The following is a 19,886-nucleotide window of genomic DNA, read 5'->3' on the forward strand; positions in this document are numbered from 1 at the left end:
TGGGCCCACCAGACGCGCGACCTGCCGTCTGCCTTTCCGCCAACCGACCGACGACTCTCCTCCACTCTCCTCGACTCTCCTCGGCAATCCTCGGCTCTGCTCGGCTCTCCTCCGTAGCCGCAGCAGTTATATTAGCGGCCAATTGGCTAACCAGCCACAGCCGACGGCCAATCAGCCACAGCTGACGGCCATCCACTACCCAAGCCAGCACCTTTCCACGTGAGGCCGAGAGCCTGTAAACTACTTTCTGGGGCTCTGTCCCCACAGGCCTGAAAATCTATGACTAAATCTTACTAGCCTACAAAATTGAGTCATTTTAATACCTAAGGAAACTGTAAAATGCTCTATTCTTAAAAGAGTCCCCTGGACCAAGGGGACAAATGGAGTAAATACAGACTCCAACACTGTGCTCAAGAAATAGAAGAAAACCCCCACATCTAATCCCAAACCAGATTATGTCCAGAGAGTGTCTCCAAACAAATGTGAAGAATGATATAAACATAAATTTTTAAAAAAGAAAAATATTCTCATTTACTTATTTTTGTACCATTTGTGAATTCAGAAATATTCATAAGAAATAACCTTCTGGAATCTTCCATAGGTACAATCCTGTCTTAAGCCTCAACATGATGCAAAACTGTCAAGAGCAAACAGAATGTGACCTAATTGTAAGAGTGGTTCTTCATCAAGTTGGCACTGATGAAAGGCTTAGTTTACATTTAGGGAATGCCCCACCTTTAAATGGCATTTCCACTAATCCATCCTGTGTTGCTGATAGAATAGCTCAGTTATAATGCATTGTCAGGTATTTTTATCTCATGTGAGAGCTTGCTGTCACAAGCAATTATAATCTAATCAAAGCTATTAATGTTTACTCCTCTGGGAAATACAGTTATTCATAGATACCAGAATCTTTTATGTTTTTCCATCTACTATACAATTTATATTTTGTTTCTCACTTCTGAGACTCTTCAGGAGTTATTTTCCTGTCACCCTAAAATAGAAACATACCCTGTGGCAATGTTTTCAATACAGCTATTTGCAGTTAAATTGAATAAAAAATGAATAATGTGTTTATTAAGAGTATCAGGAGCAGAGATGCAACTTTTCTCATTATGTTATATTACTGTTTCTGCTGAGCTACAAGATATTAATAATTTTATAACATAAATAGTAGATTAAGCTTTGAAAATTCATAACATCTATAGGAACATACCTGGATTAGAAATTCTTCCACATAGTGGCAATATCCTTTAAATCAAAGTAAAAAATAAATATGGTACAAACTTTTTAAATTTGATTTTCCTGGGAAGCGTTTTCATTTTTTAAAAGTACACAACATTTTTATATTGATATTATAATATTGCTGTGAACACATTCTCCAATATACCTAGAAGGTCGTAACCAAATAATATACACATTAGAAAAGTAAGGCAAGATAAAGAAATTGTTTTATACTGTTTACTTAGCATTGCACATGCCACATACTCTATTTCAAAGGACAAATAAGCTTAAATATTAGTGGACAATAATGGCTTACAACTTTTTCAGGGTTTACTAAGCCAGGCACTGGCTTAAACACTTTCCATTATCTCATTAAATCCTCACACCTTATTCATATTATCCACTTTGAACAGAAGGGGAACTGAGGCACAGAAAAGTTAAGTAACTTGCCGAAAGTCAACCAGCTAGTAAATGATGGAGTCAGGATACAAATCCACAATTTGACTCCAGTGCTGGACGTCTACTGTCTCTTCTGTGGCTATACTCCCCCTTAAATTTAGGGCTTCTCCCTTTTCAAAGTTGTAGTCGTTCAAGTGCTATCTACAACTTTCAAATCCTCATGCCATCCTTCACTGCTTCTGTGACAATATTGCAAGATAGATTTTTTGTTTTTAGTTGATGCTTAGACACCGTGCCTGCCACTTACCAAACTGCATGGATGTAGGCTTGTCATTTAAACTCTCTAAGCCTCAGTTTCTTCATCTGGAAAGTATTACTTACTGCATAGAACTGTTTTGAGGCTTAAAGAAGAAATGCCTGTAAAGCACTTAGCTAAGTAAGTGCCTGGCTCATAGCATGCACTTGATAAATGCTGACTATCACTATTACTATGGCTTTAATGTTCAACAAAGGAAGGGCATGCATAGGCTGATCTATTAAGGAGTCAAGAGATTTCCCTATATCATTAAACCAAAACTAATTTCATATTTGATACAAAATTGTGTTGATTTGGGTTTGGTGTTTTTTTATTTGAGCACTAAAAAGGAAAGGCTTTCAATAATGTGGATATGCTCCATGAAATAACCAGTAATTTTACTGCTGGAGTTTCAAATCTTTCCAATACATTAGGAATACAAATTAAACAATAAAAAATACCCATGCATTTTAAGCTAAATTTTTAAATGGTAGTGTTCTAATGGTATGAATGACAGTGAGTCAGAAAAATATGTAAAGCTCTAATGCCTTTATGTCCTTTACCACTCTTTACTAAAACCAAGAAACAATTCTTAGAAAACATCTTGAAGTAATATCCCCTATGTGTATGCCCTCCTTGTTTATACAAAAAATATTCTTTAAAATATTTTTACCTAAACTTACCATCCCTTCACTTGTGAGTATTGTTAGTGGTTTCCAAATTTTCAGTTACTCCAAAGGCAATGACAATGTTAACCAAGTGAGGTGCGGTATGACAGAATGCTTTTTTGAAAAGGTAGAATTATTTATGGAGCTAATGAAGTTGACCTTTCAGCGCTCCTCATTTGCATGAGGCCTTTACAGAATCCCGGGATGTTGAGTTGGAGATACATTTAGTTAGAATTTAGTGGGAGTTATGCGGTTTGTCGTCACTCCCCTGTACAGTTATTACAGGTATTCCTGATATACAAATGGATTCCAAAATACACCCACTGCTCACTGTAGTGAATTATCCAGCATTGTTTTACTACGGTGGTAGAGAGAAATTATACGGATACCATGTTTCCCGGAAAATAAGACCTAGCCGAACCATCAGCTATAATTCATCTTTAGAGCAAAAATTAATATAAGATCTCGTCTTATATATTATTTTACATATATATATCATATCATTCTATATTACATTACATTATATTATAAAAGACCAGGTCTTACAGTAAAATAAGACTGGGTCGTATATTAATTTTTAGTCCAAAAGATGCATTAGAGCTGATGGTACAACTAGGTCTTATTTTCTGGGAAACACGGTATAATGATAAAATCGAGGTAATCACTTAATAAGGTATGTAAATGTCTAATCACTAAGTTGTACACCTGAAACTAACATAATATATGGAAAATTATTATATAGGTGTGTTGGCAGTTAATTTAAAAAATATTATTTCTCTGGATCTTGTGATCTTTTAGGGGTTTTTCTCCCAGCTTTTCTAAATTTTCAATTTGGTACTTTTATCTTATTTTAAATAAATGTGGACTTTTGTGTCTAATTTTGCATTTGTAACTTTGTGTCCTTTTACACAAAAGAGACTTAAACTGCATAGGACTTTAAGGTTAAGTCCCACAAAACCTGTATCTACCTTGACAATAATGTGTCATAGAAGGCTAATTATCATAGTTCCACACTTCTCTCAGCTAGACTAACCTACAGGGTCAAATGAAATCTCACTACCAAAAAAATCTTTTTATGAAAAAGAAATACAGTTATGAGAGTATCAGAACCAAGCTCAATTAAGAAATCTTTTAAAATTCTCAAATATTCTTTTTCACATGTCATTGTAATGGTCCATATCTACATTAATTTTATCATTCCATTTGTATAATCAAAGTATACAATGATTTCATTTTAGCTAAGACCTCCTAAGTATGAAAGATATTAATCTTATTTTATAATTAATAAGATTTTTTGAAATATATCCACCAACTGAGTGAAAAGTTCATAAAATGTAACCTTGATAAAGGGACAAAATTTTACCTACCCACACAAAAATATAAATATTAAAATCCATCTTTGATTTTTCAGGTTTGGGAAGGTCAAAACATGAAAAGCTCTAATACAGAATTTTCCAAAAGAGTTCAATTAAACAATAATAAGAAGGTGCCTATGCCTTTTAAGCTAATTCATTCCTGGAAAGGATTTCCCAATGGCCACTCTAAAATTTCATCTTGAAGGTTTTGGTCAACTTTTGGAGTTACCCTAAAAATCTCCAACTTGCCCAGAGAATCCCAAAGGCTAGTATCCATTAACAAGCACTTATGTAACATCTATTGAGCATTTCATTCTAGGCATCATAAACTGCCTAAAAGCCCATCTTGATTTTGCAGTGATTGACATAGCAAGTGAAATGACTGTGGGCTTTTAGGTACTATATAAAATATGCCAGGATGTCATTGAATCAGTAAGGGATATACCCATTTAACTGACTCCTACAATTGGAGGGGAGGTTATAGTGTTGAAGTCAGCTTAATGAAAATACTTCAATTTATAGCAAAAAATTATAAGCAAAAAACCTTTATGCCCAATAAGTTTAGCATTTACTTAAACTCTGGCACAATAATAAAGATAGCCATAAAAACAGGTTTCCCCAAAGGCTATGTATCCCAATATTTAGCAACTAGGGGTATGAGTCTTAAATTTTGCCATTAAACTCTTTTTCCAAAAAATCTGCTGAAACAGTACATTAGAATTGCATAGTATTCTAGCTCCCCCAAGTGACAGTTTTATACCGTTGCTATGTTGCTGTTTATCTGCTCACCTCTGATGGGGGATACTAACAGCATAATGCATTCTACATACAACATGCTCATCCAGCTGGTCAAACTTGAGGGGATTTCTGTCCATTCACTTATGGCTCCAAAAAAAACAAAAACAAAACTTACATTTGACCTTCTAAAATTCTATCCTTTCTAAATACATGTTTGAAATAAAAAATCACATAATAATAGGAATTTTAAAAATTCATTATTTCACATTTCATTCTAAGTTTATGATTACTTTTATTGAGGGAAAAATAGATGCAAATTTCTTATTCTCCCTAGATATTTGTGTTTCAAAAATTAAAGCTTATATAACTCAGAGTAGTCATCTTACTCTTTAAAAACGCATACAACATACAAGAGAGCATCGGTATAGTTTTAAATATAATTTTTGAAAAACAAGAGTTTTTCTAGCTCAAAATTCCTATTTATAAACTATAGAATAATAGGGGAGGCCTTTTTTATCAAATGAAAAGCTACATTGTATTTCTATTTATAAAAGTAACTCAGGTTCATTATTCTGAATAAATAATTAACTCATAATATGAAATGTATTTTTAAAAGAGGACAAAATAATTTAGAAACCATTCATAATGTCTCCATCCAAAAGTAACTGATATTTACATTCTGCTGGGTAGTATCAGGCTATTTGATAGATAGGTGTGTGTGTGTGTGTGTGTGTGTGTGTGTGTGTGTATGGTATTCCGGAACGGATTAGGTTCAAAAACCAACGTACCATACACATACAGTGATACCTCAGTTTTCGAATGTAATCTGTTCCGGAAAACCGTTGGAGTTCTGAAACGTTCGAAATTAGCCGACAGCTAGGACTCAGGATCTTGCACTCAGCACAAGCCACATGACATGTTCGACTTCTGAGGCATGTTCGAAAACCAAAGCATTTACTTCCGGGTTTACAGCATTCGTAAACCAAAATGTTCATCAACGGAGACGTTTGAAAACTGAGGTATTAATGTGTGTGTGTGTGTGTGTGTGTGTGTGTGTGTGTGTGTGTGTGTGTGTATATATATATATATATATATAAAATATATATTCACATTTGTATCTAAGTGGTACAAAAATAGTATCACTATAATACAAGTTATTTTCTAGTTTTCTTTTTCCTTAATGGAAATTACAAGATAGAAGTGTTTTGTATAGATGCACAGTGTTCCAAAACATGAATATATTATCCTTTGTATATCCAAAATCCTCTTAAACATTTTTGTTGCTGTCAATATTTTTTTCTACAACAAACAACTGCAACTATAAAATTTTGCATGGTATAGCTATATTAATATCTGATAAAATAATCTCTAAAGCAAAAACGTTACTGCTTCATGATTAAAAGGACCATTTCAGTTTCCAGTCAAGATAGCATCAAAATTACAAGTAAACTACAGAACAACCATCATTGAGAATCACCTGAAATCTAGCTGAACAAAAGTCCTACAACTAAGGACATACAGAAGAAGGCATCTCGAGACTGGTAGGAGGGCAGATACACAGATCAGATATCCCTCCTGATTTTTAACCACCACACATGGGTGCTCCAACACCCATGTGTGGTGGTTAAAAATCAGGAGGGATATCTCAGCTGCAGAGGTCCCCCTGATGAGAAAAGGGTCACAGCCCCACATCTGGTTCCCCAGACAAGAATTCTAGTGCCAGGAAGAGAAGTGCACATAACTTCTGGCTGTGAAAACCAGCAGACATTGTGGCTGAATAAAACAGAGGCCTGCTGAAGTACCAGTGTTCCTCTTACGGGGCCCATGTATGAACTTACTCACTGGTCGACTCACTTGCTGTGAGCATCAGTGCTGGGCAGCAGCTCAAAAGGCACCAGGGACATACAGGAGATAACTGGTTTGTCTGGCTTCAGGGTGAGGGCTGGAGGGACAGCTTTCTGCCCAACAGAAGTCCTGGCAGAAGCCTCTGTTCCTTTGTTGAGCCCACCCCCAACCCAGCATGCAGAAACAGGTGAATGCTATATCTGAGTCTCTATCAACCTAGCTAACACTGTTAGCCCTGCCATGGTGATTCCCTGAGACTCCACCTCACCCAACTTGCAAGTTCACCCTCCAGTGGGTTTTCCATACAGATGGCCTGTCTTGGCTCATGCTGAGGACCTTCCTAATATCTCTCAAAGGTTCACAAACTCCAAACAAGCAGCATCTCGCCTCTGCATGCCCAGTACCTCTGGCCAAGCAGCCCCAAGCCTAGCAGCTGGCCTCTGTTCCCAGCTGAGCCTCTCCCAGGCACCACCAAGCCCAACAAAGGTGGCAATCATCTGCAGATCACATTGTAACTCATACCAAGTGGCCCTAGGCAGTGCTGAACTTAGTCTGCAACACAGCCCCTCCCAAGAGGCCCCAGAACCAACATACCTGGTTACCAACTTCAGACAACACCAGACCACACCCAACCGCCTCCACAAATGAACACCCAAAGGAAAGACTGGGCAGGCATCAGAGATCTGCTAAAGGGAATCCTGCTCCATAAGGTCAGGCCCTGCACAAAAACTCCTCCACTGGAATCAAGGCCAATCTCACAACCAATCAGCCTGAGGGGCAATCCCTCCTACTGACATGGAAACAGCAACCAAGGTTCAACTACAACAGGAGGGTACACACAATCCACACAAGGGACACTCCTGAAGCACGCAACTCTGGTGACCAGGGAGACTGAACCACTGGGCCCCACAGAACACCTACTACATAAGGCCACTCTACTAAGACCAGGAGACATAGCAGCTCTACCTAATACATAGAAACAAACACAGTGAGGTGCCAAAATGGGGAGACAAAGTAACATGTTCCAAATAAAAGAACAGAACAAAGCTCAAATAAAAGAACTAACCAAAACAGAGACAAGCAATCTACCATATGCAGAATTCAAAACACTGTTTATAAAGATGCTCAACAATCTCAGTGAGAGCTTCAACAAAGAGATAGGAAACATAAAAATGAAGACAGAAAATGAAAAAAAGAATCAGTCAGGAATTAAGAATACAATAACTGAAATAAAGAATATATTAGAAGGAATCAACAGTAGATTAGATAAAGTAGAGGTTCAAATCAGCAATTTGGAAGGTAAGGTAGCAGAAAACACCCAATCAGACCAGCAAAACAAAAAAATACAAAAAAAAAAAAAAAAAAAAGTGAAGCTAGTTTAAGCGGCCTCTGGGTCAATATCAAGCATACCAACAATTGCATCATAGGGGTACCAGAAGGAGAGAACAAGGAATTGACTTAATGATGGATAACTTCCCTGACCTGGCAAAGGAAATAAATATACAAGCCCAAAAAGCACGGAGACTCCCAAACAAAATGAACCCGAAGAGGCCCACACCAAGATTCATCATAATTAAAATGCCAAAGGTTAAAGACAAAGAGAGCATCTTAAAAGCATCAAGAGAAAAGCAATTAGTAACCTACAAGAGAGCACCCACAAGACTATCAACTGACTTCTCAACAGAAACTGCAGGCCAGAGGGGATTGGCAGGAAATATTCAAAGTGATAAAAAGCAAGGACCTACAAGAAAGACTACTCTACCCAGCAAAGTTATCATTTAGAATCGAAGGACAGATAAAGAGCTTCCCAGACAAGAAAAAGCTAATGGAGTTCATCACCACCAAACCAAAAAATGTTAAAGGGAGTTCTTTAAGAAGAGAGATAAGAAAATATGAATAATAAAATGGCAATAACTACATATCTATCAATGATTACTTCAAATGTAAGTGGATTAAATGCTCCAATCAAGAGACCTAGGATGGGGGCAGACAGGTGGCTCAGTTGGTTAGAGCGCGGGCTCTGGGCAACGGGGCTGCCCATTCGATTCCCACGTGGGCCAGCAAGCTGCACCCTCCACAACTAGAATGAAGTCAATAAGCTGCCGCTGAGCTCCCGGGTGGCCAGATGGCTCAGTTAGTTCAAGCGTGGGCTCTCAACCACAAGGTTGTCAGTTCAACTCCTGTAAGGGATGGTGGGCTGTGCCCCCTGCAACTAAGACTGAAAGGACAACAACTTGACTTGGATGGAGCTGATGAGTCCTGGGAAAAACACACCACTGATCCCCAATAAAAAAATCCTGGAAATACACAGTTCCCGAATAACGTCCTGTTCCCCTTCCCCAATAAAATCTTTTTTAAAAAAAAAAAAAGCTTTCCATATTAAAAAAAAAAAAAAGACTTACGGTGGCTGAATGGATAAGAAAAAAAGACCCTTACATATGCTACTTAAAAGAGACTCACTTCAGATCAAAAGACCCATAAAGACTGAAAGTAAAGGGATGGAAAGATACTTCATGAAAATGGAAAAGAAAAAAAAAAGTTGGGGTAGCACTACTTATACTAGACAAATAGGCTCAAAAACAAAGGCTATAACAAGACAAAGAAGGATCCAGTAATCCCAAGAAACCCAATACACTGCATCTATATGTTCACTGCAGTATTATTTGTGATAATCAAGATATGGAAACAACCTGGGTGTCCATCAATGGATGAATGGATAAAGAAAAGGTGGTACATATATACAATGGAATATTACTCAGCCATAATAAAGAATGAAATCTTAACATCTGCAACGACATGCATGAACATAGAGGGCATTGTGCTGTGTGGCGTAAGACAGAGAAAGACATATGCCACATGATTTCACTTATATGTGAAATCTAAAGAACAAAATAAATGAACAAGCATAACAGAAACAAACTCATTTTGAGGGTTGCCAGATAAGAGGGGAGTTGGGGGAATGAGTGAAGGGGGGAAGAGATTAAGAACTATAAATTGGTAGTTACAAAATAGTCATGGGATGTAAAGTGTAGCATATGGAATATAATTAATATTGTAATAACTATGTATGGTGTGTCGTGGATACTAGATTTATCGGGGTGATCTCTTTGTAAGTTATACAAATATCTAATCACTATGTTATACACCTGAAACTAATATAATACTGTATGCCAACTGTAATTAAAAAATAAAGATTATTTAAAAAAATAAAAGGGCCATTTCACCAAAATAACATAAAGATTTTAAACTTGTACACATCTAAAACATGGCTTTAAATTTAAAAACAAAAATTGACAGGACTAAAATATGTTGATATTACATAGAAAAAAATTACATAAGGCATTTTACATTATATATATATAATATGTATTATATAAGGAATTATATAGAGGAAAAGGGCAGTATCACCAGTGAACATAGATAAAAATATCCTAAATAAAACATCAGTGACCTGAATCCAGCAACTAATTTTTAAAATAACACATGACTAGGTTGTATTTCCTCCCAAGAATGTAAGGTTGGTTTCAGATAGGAAAACTTATTAATATAATTCACTGTATCACCATTTAAGGAGAAAAGGTCATATGATTATTCAATAGAATCAGAAAAATATTTCATTCATTCACTCAGCAAGTTATTTATTTTTGCTTATTATGTGCTAGGCACTATTCCAGGTGATGGAAAAAATCCCTGCCTCTGTGAACAAATACATGAGATACATATTACAGCAAATGGTGTTACATGCTATGGAGAAAAATTATGCAAGCAAGAGCATTGTGGGATACCCAAAAGGTTTGTATTTTATAAAAGATTGTCAGTAAAGGCCTCACTGAGAAGGTGGCATCTGAGAGGACCTGAAAGAGGGCAGAGATCATGCCCCAGAGATACATGGAGATACAAGAATTCTGGCAGAAGGCACAGGCAGTGCAGTGCAATAGATCTGGGCAGGTGGGTGCCTGTACTATTTGAAGAACTATGTGTTTGGAGCAGAGTGAAGAAGTGACATTTGCAGGAGTTGATATCAGTGTAAACACATAATCCAGAGATAGGAAATAAGATCAGATTGCATAGAGTTTTGTAAGGCCTTTGGATTTTACTACCAGGGAGACGGGATGCCACTGAAGAAGTCTTTTTTAAAAAAAAAGAAAAAAATTGATAAGATGTGACCATATTTTAACAGGATCACTCTCACAACTGTATCGGAATAGATTGTAGGAGAAAAGGATGAATGCAGGATAACAAATTAAGATGCTACTGCAATAATCCAGGCAAGAGATGATAGTGGCGTGGACCACAACGGGAATACTGAGGAAATGAGAAGTCAATGAATTCTGAATATATTTTCAATGTAGAGACAACATTCTTTGCTGGCAGATTGTGTATGAGGTCTCAGAGAAAGAGAAGACAAGGGTAATTCCAAAAGTTTCGCCTGTGCAACCAAGATAATTCAGCATTTATTCATCATTTAATTACATTTAAAAAGGAAAGCCTTTTACCATAATACAGAAATAAAATGTCATTGCATTTTAAAAAAAGCTTTAGGTCAATCACGGAATGGGAATGAATAGAAAATAAACTTCTTCACCTAAGAATTGCATACATTCAACCTCCTAAACCAAGTAGAGAAATGAGGAGCTATCAAGGCACTTAACACTAGGAGACTGAAATCTGTAAGCACTAGTGAATGCCCACTGGGATCACATTTTCTGAACTCTCCATTATGACTGCCCCACATCAATCCAGCCCCCACTGAGAAATGGGTTACCTTCCAAACGATTTTAAGTCCATTTTTTGGAACTCAGGATACATTAATCTCACAGAAACAATGTTTAAGACAGTGTAGAACAGCCCACAGAAGTCCACTTAACCCATACCATAGATGCATTATATTGTTATTTATAGACCCACAGAATCTAACCATGATTGACAGTATTGTTTCTCAGGGAAAACAGATGCCAACTTCTACTCCAAATGCCGTAGTACTTGTTTCTTCTTAATGTAACTCTAGGAATGGGAAGGTAAATTTCCCCCTACCTGCGATCCAAACCACAGCAGTGAGAGTCCAGTGGCTCTATAAGCACCAGAGGAAAATATAGGGAAAAAAGCATCCACAGTCCTAGACATCCTCTACCCTCTACCCTAACCAAGTCTCCAGCTAGACAATCTCAGACATAACCAATGACAGCAAGGAGAGTCCTAAACACACCCAGAAGCTGCAGTGATCAGAACTTTTGATCCATTCCCAGCATGCTTTGTGAAGAGGCCGCCGGGCCTAGAAATGATTTCCTGTCTAAGATAAGTTTTTGAGTTCCATATTCAATCAAAATCTGTCGGAACTGTAGCAAATAAATATTATCTATAGAAGGTTAGGGGATACTAAGACACTCCCTTCCCTGAAGCAGAAGAAACTAAGAACACATTATGGGGCCAGAGAGGCCCACTGGCCTGTCATTCACAGCACAGCACTGTGTGTAAATGGACTTCCTGTAGATGCTCTACAACACTCCTGGGAGACAAACGGGTGACAGGCACAGTTCCTCCCATTTTTCATGAAGAGGAAACGAAGCCCAGAACGTGTGTCAGGTTTCCAGAAAATAAGAAGTGAACCTTCTAAAGTCAGCTACTTCTCTGTCTGGGTGAAAAGATCTGCACCAAGTACAAGGACTTCCTTTTGAGACTTGCCAAAAAGTCTCTTAGGATTTATTGATGAAGCATTGCTCAGGTTTCAAAGGGGGAAGAATGGCAATTTATAACTGTGACATTTTGCAAATGTTTCAAGCTACTGCATGGCTAATTATGCTTCCTAGGGCTTTTCCGAGATTTTTCTTGACTATTTGAATTAGTGATGAATTACTTGACATATTTCTTCTGATTACACATGAAATTAAATCTTACTTCTACTGGGTTTTTACCCCTCTACTTCTTTCCTAATTATCTGGACTACTCAAGAAGAATATTTCGAATCTTTTCTCACAAATATATAATTTTTATGCATGGATGTCAGACTTGCCAAACTCATCTTGCAACTCTAGAAAAGATAATCTTGTAGTCTACTTTATGTTCAAATTATCTTTATGGATTGTATTTTATTATGTAAATCCATCTTTCCATCACAGATAGGACTTCTCAGAAATCCCTTTGGGCTGAAAGATGTGATGGGTTTTGAAATACAGTTTTTAGAAAAGATGACAAATATACAATATAGAAAAGATGAAGAGAAAAAATGAACAGGCTAGTAACAATAGCTGCCTCTTACTCTTCAGTTATGTAAGCCTTAAGAAATTTTTGTTACACTTTCATCTGGCATCTCAATTGAAGTTCTTTAAGGCATTCAGCATGCCAGCTTTCTCAGGACTTTTCCTCGTTCTAATGAAAAGAGTAATATGCACTTCAGAAGGTTCATTTTTTTTAAACTCATTTCTGAAAATAGAAGATGCCAGCTTTCTCTGAGTTCATGTGTAGTCAAATATGAGGCCCCTTCACACTGTCTTCCATGATAATTTGCACGAAAAAGTAATTAAAAACAACACAAATGCCAAAGAATAACAGTAAGAAAGACAAGCCATTTTCCCTGTTTGTTATAGTTCCTACTGCCTCTGCTGTCATTTGGAATGTGTGGACTACGCTGGTAAATAGATGAAAAAGCCATAGGTGGTCCCACAGTCACCATGGTCAGTTGGCAGGACAATGGGTAAGGCAGGATGAGCCAGACCAAGAAACAAAGAAAGGGACTAGAGGCAAAATGGACTTCTTTCTTTCCATTAACCCCAAGAGTCTTTGCTTCTTTCTTCCCTGTGACACACAATTTCCGCTCCAAACCTGTACACATCTAAGAATAAAAAGTGCATTTTAGTGTGGTCATCTCGTCCTCAAACAGAGGGCCAGTCTCTCATGGAAACAGGGCCAGAGACTAGAAGGAAGCCAAGCTGCTGTTTTGTTCTCCTATAGGGGGAGGGACAGCTACTGTCACAGACATCTGCAAGGCAAGTAGTAGTCACTGCAGTGAGAACGGGATGACCCCAAACAGAGCTGGGGAGAGACCCTACCATATACCAATGACTGGAGCAAAAAAAGTTAAGTCACATATGGCTTCTGCCTGAAAGGATATTTTTTCAATATATAATTCAGATTTTTATTTCCTCAGCTTCTCTACCACCATTTTTTTCATATAATAGAATATATATACAGTTGATCCTTGAATGACAGAGAGGTTAGGGGTGCCGACCACCCCCACGCAGTTGAAAATCCACATATAACTTTTGACTCCCCCAAAACTTAACTAATTATACCCTACTGCTGACTGGAAGCCTTACCAATAACATAAACAGTCAACTGACCCTTATGTTGTATATTATATGCATTATATACTGTAGTCTTACAATAAAGTGAGATAACAGAAAATGTTATTAAGAAAATCATAAAAGAAAATTCATTTACAGTATTTATTGAAAAATAATCACATATAAATGAAATCGTGCAGTTCAAACCCATGTAGTTCAAGGGTCAAGTGTATGTGTGTGTGTGTGTGTAAAATGAATATATAACAATGAAAAATTATATATTCTACTATAGGAAACATTTTCTTAACATATTTATATACTAACATATATATTCATGTATTCAACAAATATGTGAATAAATGTAATGAACAGGGTACAGTCAACTCTTCCCTAGTCTAAATTCAAATCTTTACTAATGTTTGAGCTTAATAATGCTTACAGAAAGTGTCTGAAATCATAAAAACTATCAGGAATGTAGCATGTCAAAGAATATTTATTTACGTAATGAGATGGACACAGTATGTTGCTAAGTTAAAAACAATACGTTTATCACTAAATCCACAAAACAGCATGCCACAGTATGTTACTATTTTAGCTACAATTATACATTCATTCATTCCTTTCACAAATATTTACTGACCACATACTATATGCCAATCACTGTCATGCTCACAAAGATCCTTTGCCCTTGGAGAGCTTACATTCTAGGAGTGGAGGCAGGGGAAGAGAGGGGAAGTAAGCCTGGCAATAAGCAACGCATGTAATAAAGCAAGTACGTCCTACAGTGTGTTAGAAAATCCTAAATTCCGCTAAGAAAAGCAGAGTGGAGTAGGCTAAGGATTGGAAGTGGTGGGTTTAAGGAAATGTGGGAGTGGGTTTCAGTTTTAAACAGGATTGTTAGGCTAGGCTATTTTGAGAATGTGAGATTTGAGCAAAGACTAGAAGGTGAGAGGTTTTTAGGGAGATGGTCCCCCTTGGAAAAGAGCCACAGAAAAGGCCTGAAAGTAAAGTATGCCTGGTGTACATCGGTAACAACAATTCAGGGGAATGTGTCTCAAGCAGAGGAAACAAGTGGAAGAAAAGCAAGTCAGAGAAGCACTGAGGGGGACAGGTGACCTGAGTCCTTATAAAACATGGTGGTGCCCTGTCTTTCTCTCTGTGAGTCTACAAAGAGGTCATGTGAGCACACGGTGAGATGGCGGCTGTCTGCACGCTGGGAAGAGGACTCTCACCAAGAACTGATCTTCTAGCACCTTGATCTTGGACTTCCTGGCCTCCAGAACTGTGAGAAATAAATGTCTGTTGTTTAAGCCAAAAAAGAAATTAAAAAATAACATGGCGTAGTATTATTTTCTCCATATGAATACTAGAAAAGTGTAAGCCAAAAAGATTGATTTCTTTTTCTGAGTGACAGGATTACAAATAACTTATATTTGTTGTGCTCTTCTTTTTTTTCCAGTTTTATTGAGATGTAATTGATATACATCACCGCATAAGTTTAAGGTATACAGCATAATAGCTTGACTTACATATATTGTGAAATGAGTACCACGATAACTTTGGTTAGCATCTATCACATATAGATAGATATAATAAAAAGAAAAAATATTTCCCTGTGATGAGACCTCTTAAGATCTACTCTGTTAACAACTTTCCTGTATATCACACAGCAACGTTAACTACAGTCATCATGTTGTACATTACATTCCTAGTACTTATTTATCTTATACCTGGAAGTTTGTACCTTTTGACCACCTTCCTCCTATCGTGCTTTTCTCTGTACTGGTTTCACAATTAGGAAAAGAAGTTATCATAGGAAACAATTTTAATAAAGTCTTGGAAGAAATCCAAGCTATCCTAACCCCTCGTTCTAGGCCACAGCTAGGAGAAAGTTACAACTGAAGAATTCAGCATTCCCCTCTGGCTATCAGGGCACACCTTGCAAGCCATAGTCTCCCTCCCCACAGAAAGAAAAATAAAAGAGAATTAAAAGCCTCATGCAGCCCCAAGAGCAGAGCTCACACACATCGAGGCCTGCTGCTCGTTAGAGCCAGTCTTTCCACGGATTTGATCGGACAGATCCAATATCTTGACATCTAGACCTGTGAGTCCCTCCTGACCAATTTCTGCCTCAGCCACTCAATCCACCAAACACTGAATGAGTACCTACTAGCGATATAATCTCTGTCAGTGTTAGTTCAAAATCTACCTAGGAGACTGTTGGCTAAACCAACAATTACAGTAAACTGGAATAAGAGATATATAATAAAGGTAAACAGAGGGTGGCTCAGGAGAATAGCTTGAGTATATGGAAGGAAGGATAAGGAAGTCTCCCGGGATAAACAGGATTGAGTCAGCAGGATGGGAAGGCAGACAATCTGATGGAGAAGACGGCGTCTGCAAAGACATAAAAGCAAGAGACGAAGTGTTTCTCAGACATTAATGAGAAGAAAAATCACTGGAAGTTTGTTAAAATGCTGCTTCTGATTCAGGAGGGCAGAGTAGGGCCTGAGATCCTGTATTTCTAACAAGCTCTCAGGTGAGGCCCTACTGGTGGAAAGACCACATTTGCTGGATGGAGAACCACACTGAATAGCCAGAGGCTGTAGCAGTCCATTTCCAAACTCTCCTGCACATGTGGAATCACCTGGAGACTCTTACAAAGTCCTGACGCCTGGCTCCACGTCCAGATATGCTGATATAAAGAGTATAGGACATAACTGGGCATCAGGATTTTTAAAATCTCCCCCACGTTATTCTAATATGTAACATTTGAGAGGCGCTGGCATTCAGAGGGCCAAAAGAGGGTCCATGGCCTGTGGGGAATTAGAGGGAAATGTAATGGGGGAGGTGAGCAGACGCCAATTCTAAAGATACCCCCTCCCCCAAATTTCCACACTAAGAAGCCTGGATATATGTGTATGGAAAGCGGATGGATAGATACATAGAAGATAATGGATCCAGCTGCCTGTTACAATCTCATTTCTTGAATAGCTAATAGATAGCTCAACACTACTATGTAAAAATCCAAATTCCTGATTTCCACTCCTACCCCCACCAAAACAAAAAGCTCTGTTCTTCCTTTATCTTTCCCATCTCAGTAAGTCTCAGCTCCATCCTTTCTACCACTTTAGGAGTTACCCTTAAATCTCACACCACACATCCAAACTGGCAACAAGTTCTGTTGGTTTTGCCTTCAAAACAGATCCAGAATTGTCTGAGATTTCTTCAAAATAATATGGTAGGGGGAGAACTGACTGGGTTATAGAAGAAAACTGGTCCTAAGTTAATATTTATTTTTTTTTTGAAGTTGGAGGAATTCATTACATTCTCTCAATTTTTTAATATATTCAAAGCTTTCCACTATGAAAAGTTTGCATAGTCTACGCAACCATCAGCTCTTATGTGGATTATAAATGCTCTTTAATTGCCCAAAGCCCCCTACAATGGGCTTTTAGTCTTGTCCCATTTCCATCTATTCTCAACAAAGCAGCACTGGTATCCAGTTAGGTAGGATCATAACACCTCTGCTGGGAACTCTCCAAGAGCTTCTCCTCTCACTCAGAGGAAAAATCAAAGACTTCCCCATGGCCCATAATCTGCACCACCCTCACCCACATTTCTTCTTGCCTCTTTGATCTTCCTTCCTACCTATTTCTCTCTTGTAAACACATGAGCCTTCTTACTTTTTCTTCACAACATGAGGAACATCCCCTCCTTACTGCCCTTGCAGGGGTTGTTCCCTCTACCTGAAAACTCTGTCCTCACCTCCTTTGGGTCCTCACTCCAAAGCCACTTCCTTAGTGAGACTTCCCCGACTTGTCTACTTTCAGTTTACAGCCCTGCCTCCAGCACTTCCTTCCCTGCTTTATTTTTCACATATTTATCATGAACTGACATAATAATTGTTTTACATATTAATTCAGTTATTTTCTACCATCTCTGTATTGCCTTCTGTCCTGCCCTACCATAGTCAGCTAGATTGTAAGCTCTGTAAACAGTGATTTTTGTTTGTTTTGTTCACTCCTTGAATTCCAAGCCCCTTAAATATGTTGTCTGGTAGATATTGTAGTAGTTGCTCTATATTTATTTGATGAGGGACTGGATGATTAGTCAATCAACTAACATTAGTCCTGGCCATGTTGGGTAAGAGACTTCTACTTCACATAAAGTATTGGTATAGTGAGCCACAATATCAATAAATGGTAGTTGTTATTATATATTTCCCTATAATAGGAACAGGCAATTTTTTTTTTCTGTAAAAGGCCATCCTTTCCTTGGGAGTCATACAATCTCTGTTATAACTACTCAGATTCGCCATTATAGCACAAAAGGAGCCACAGACTATAGAAACGCACAAGGGCATGGCTGTGTTCCAGTAAAACTTGATTTACAGATTTGGCCCATGGGCTGTAGTGTGCCAGCCCCCACCTTGCAACAGAACTTCCCAGCTTTGTTACTGAGATTTGTGCAAAAGAACTATCTCATGTGAAGCAATGAAACCAAAAGCAGGAGAAATAGCCAGATCCCTCAAAATAGATGAAATGACTTCAAAACAGTAAAAGGTTAATGTAAGGAATTCACTCAAGATTCAGTAAGGCACTTTGGCATAGTTTGATAGCACTTTGGATTTCTTAGAAATAATAGGGCATCTGACAGTTGATAAAGTTTCGATGAAATATGGTAAATTATTTTCTGCTTGAAATGCCTCGTTTCTGTTTCCTGTATGTTGACTAACATAATGCACATTTTTCCAGCTTGCCTAGAAGAATTTACATATATTCTTTCTACAACATTCTATTGATATATCAGTAAATTAAACAGGTGGGTGGATGGATGTATGGATGGATAGATAGGATAATTTGCTCTTTTGAAATAAGGTTAGTTCCTAAGAGCTTTTTAATATAATTGTTACTATAATTCTTCTTAATATAATTGTTTAAAATTATTTTAGTTATCTTGTTAGAAACTTTTCAGGATAGTGAGCAAATTTATATTATCCATTTTATAGAATATGCTTTATTCTTTCTTTTTTTTTTTAAACCAGGACTATTTGCCCATCTCTAGTTTTCTTATTTCCCTCCAGGATGACCAATACTGACTCAGTGATCTAGGAGCTTCTTTCAATATTATGAAAATTTATCCTTTATCAATAAGGAAGTAGCTTCATTTAGAATATCAAAGTAGGCCACATGTAGGACTATCTCTGGCAAAATGGTCCACTCAGAGCAACACAGACAGAGGGGATGGAGCCAGAAATGCATGAGATTTGTACACTAAAGCAGAACAAGGGATGGGGAAATAAAACAGGCTTTCACTTCAAAGAGCAGCCAGATGAGCAAGGTGTAATGTCCAAAGGCAAAATGAAAGTAACTGCATCACGATTTCTAATTACATCCATCTTCCAGTCTATGAATTCTGTCTTCAGCTGGGTCAAATCTACTGTTCAGTCTGTCCACTGAGTTTTCAATGTCAGTGACTATATTTTTCATTTCTAAAAGTTCTATTTGGTTGTATTTGTTTCTTTTATCAAGCCTTCTTGGTCTTTTTCATGGTGTGTGTTTCTCTCACAAGGTTTTGATTCCAGTTATATCCTTAACTATTTTAAGCATACTTATTTTATCTTTACTATTCAGCACTTCTCTTATTTGAGATCTTGATAGTATATTACAGCTGTTTATTGTGTATGCTGACCCTCAATGGTGATGTATTGTTTTCTTTTTGTGCTTTGTAATTTTGAATTGTGAACTCTTCAGCAGTCTTCAGGACTCAGTTGGTGGGAATCTTGCACTGTCTTAACTGAGGGTGTTTCTCCAGAGAGGTTTTACATTTACTTTGCCTATTGCCCAGGATTTTCACAAGCTCAGACTGCTTTTATGTTAACTTACTGACTTGGAGTATCCAGAAACATACAGACAGAAATACTTTAATCCCAACTCTGGGTGAGGATAGGATATAGTTAAGAATTTTCAAGAAAGACTCTGTCTGTCTAAAATCTAAATGAAGACATACAAATATCCTTCAGACACTATTCAGTACCAGTGAGTGTTTTTTCTAGTGTGAAACTTCAAATGCCCCAGCT

The sequence above is a fragment of the Rhinolophus sinicus genome, linkage group LG10, assembly GCF_036562045.2.
Source record: "Rhinolophus sinicus isolate RSC01 linkage group LG10, ASM3656204v1, whole genome shotgun sequence".
Lineage (NCBI taxonomy): Eukaryota > Metazoa > Chordata > Mammalia > Chiroptera > Rhinolophidae > Rhinolophus > Rhinolophus sinicus.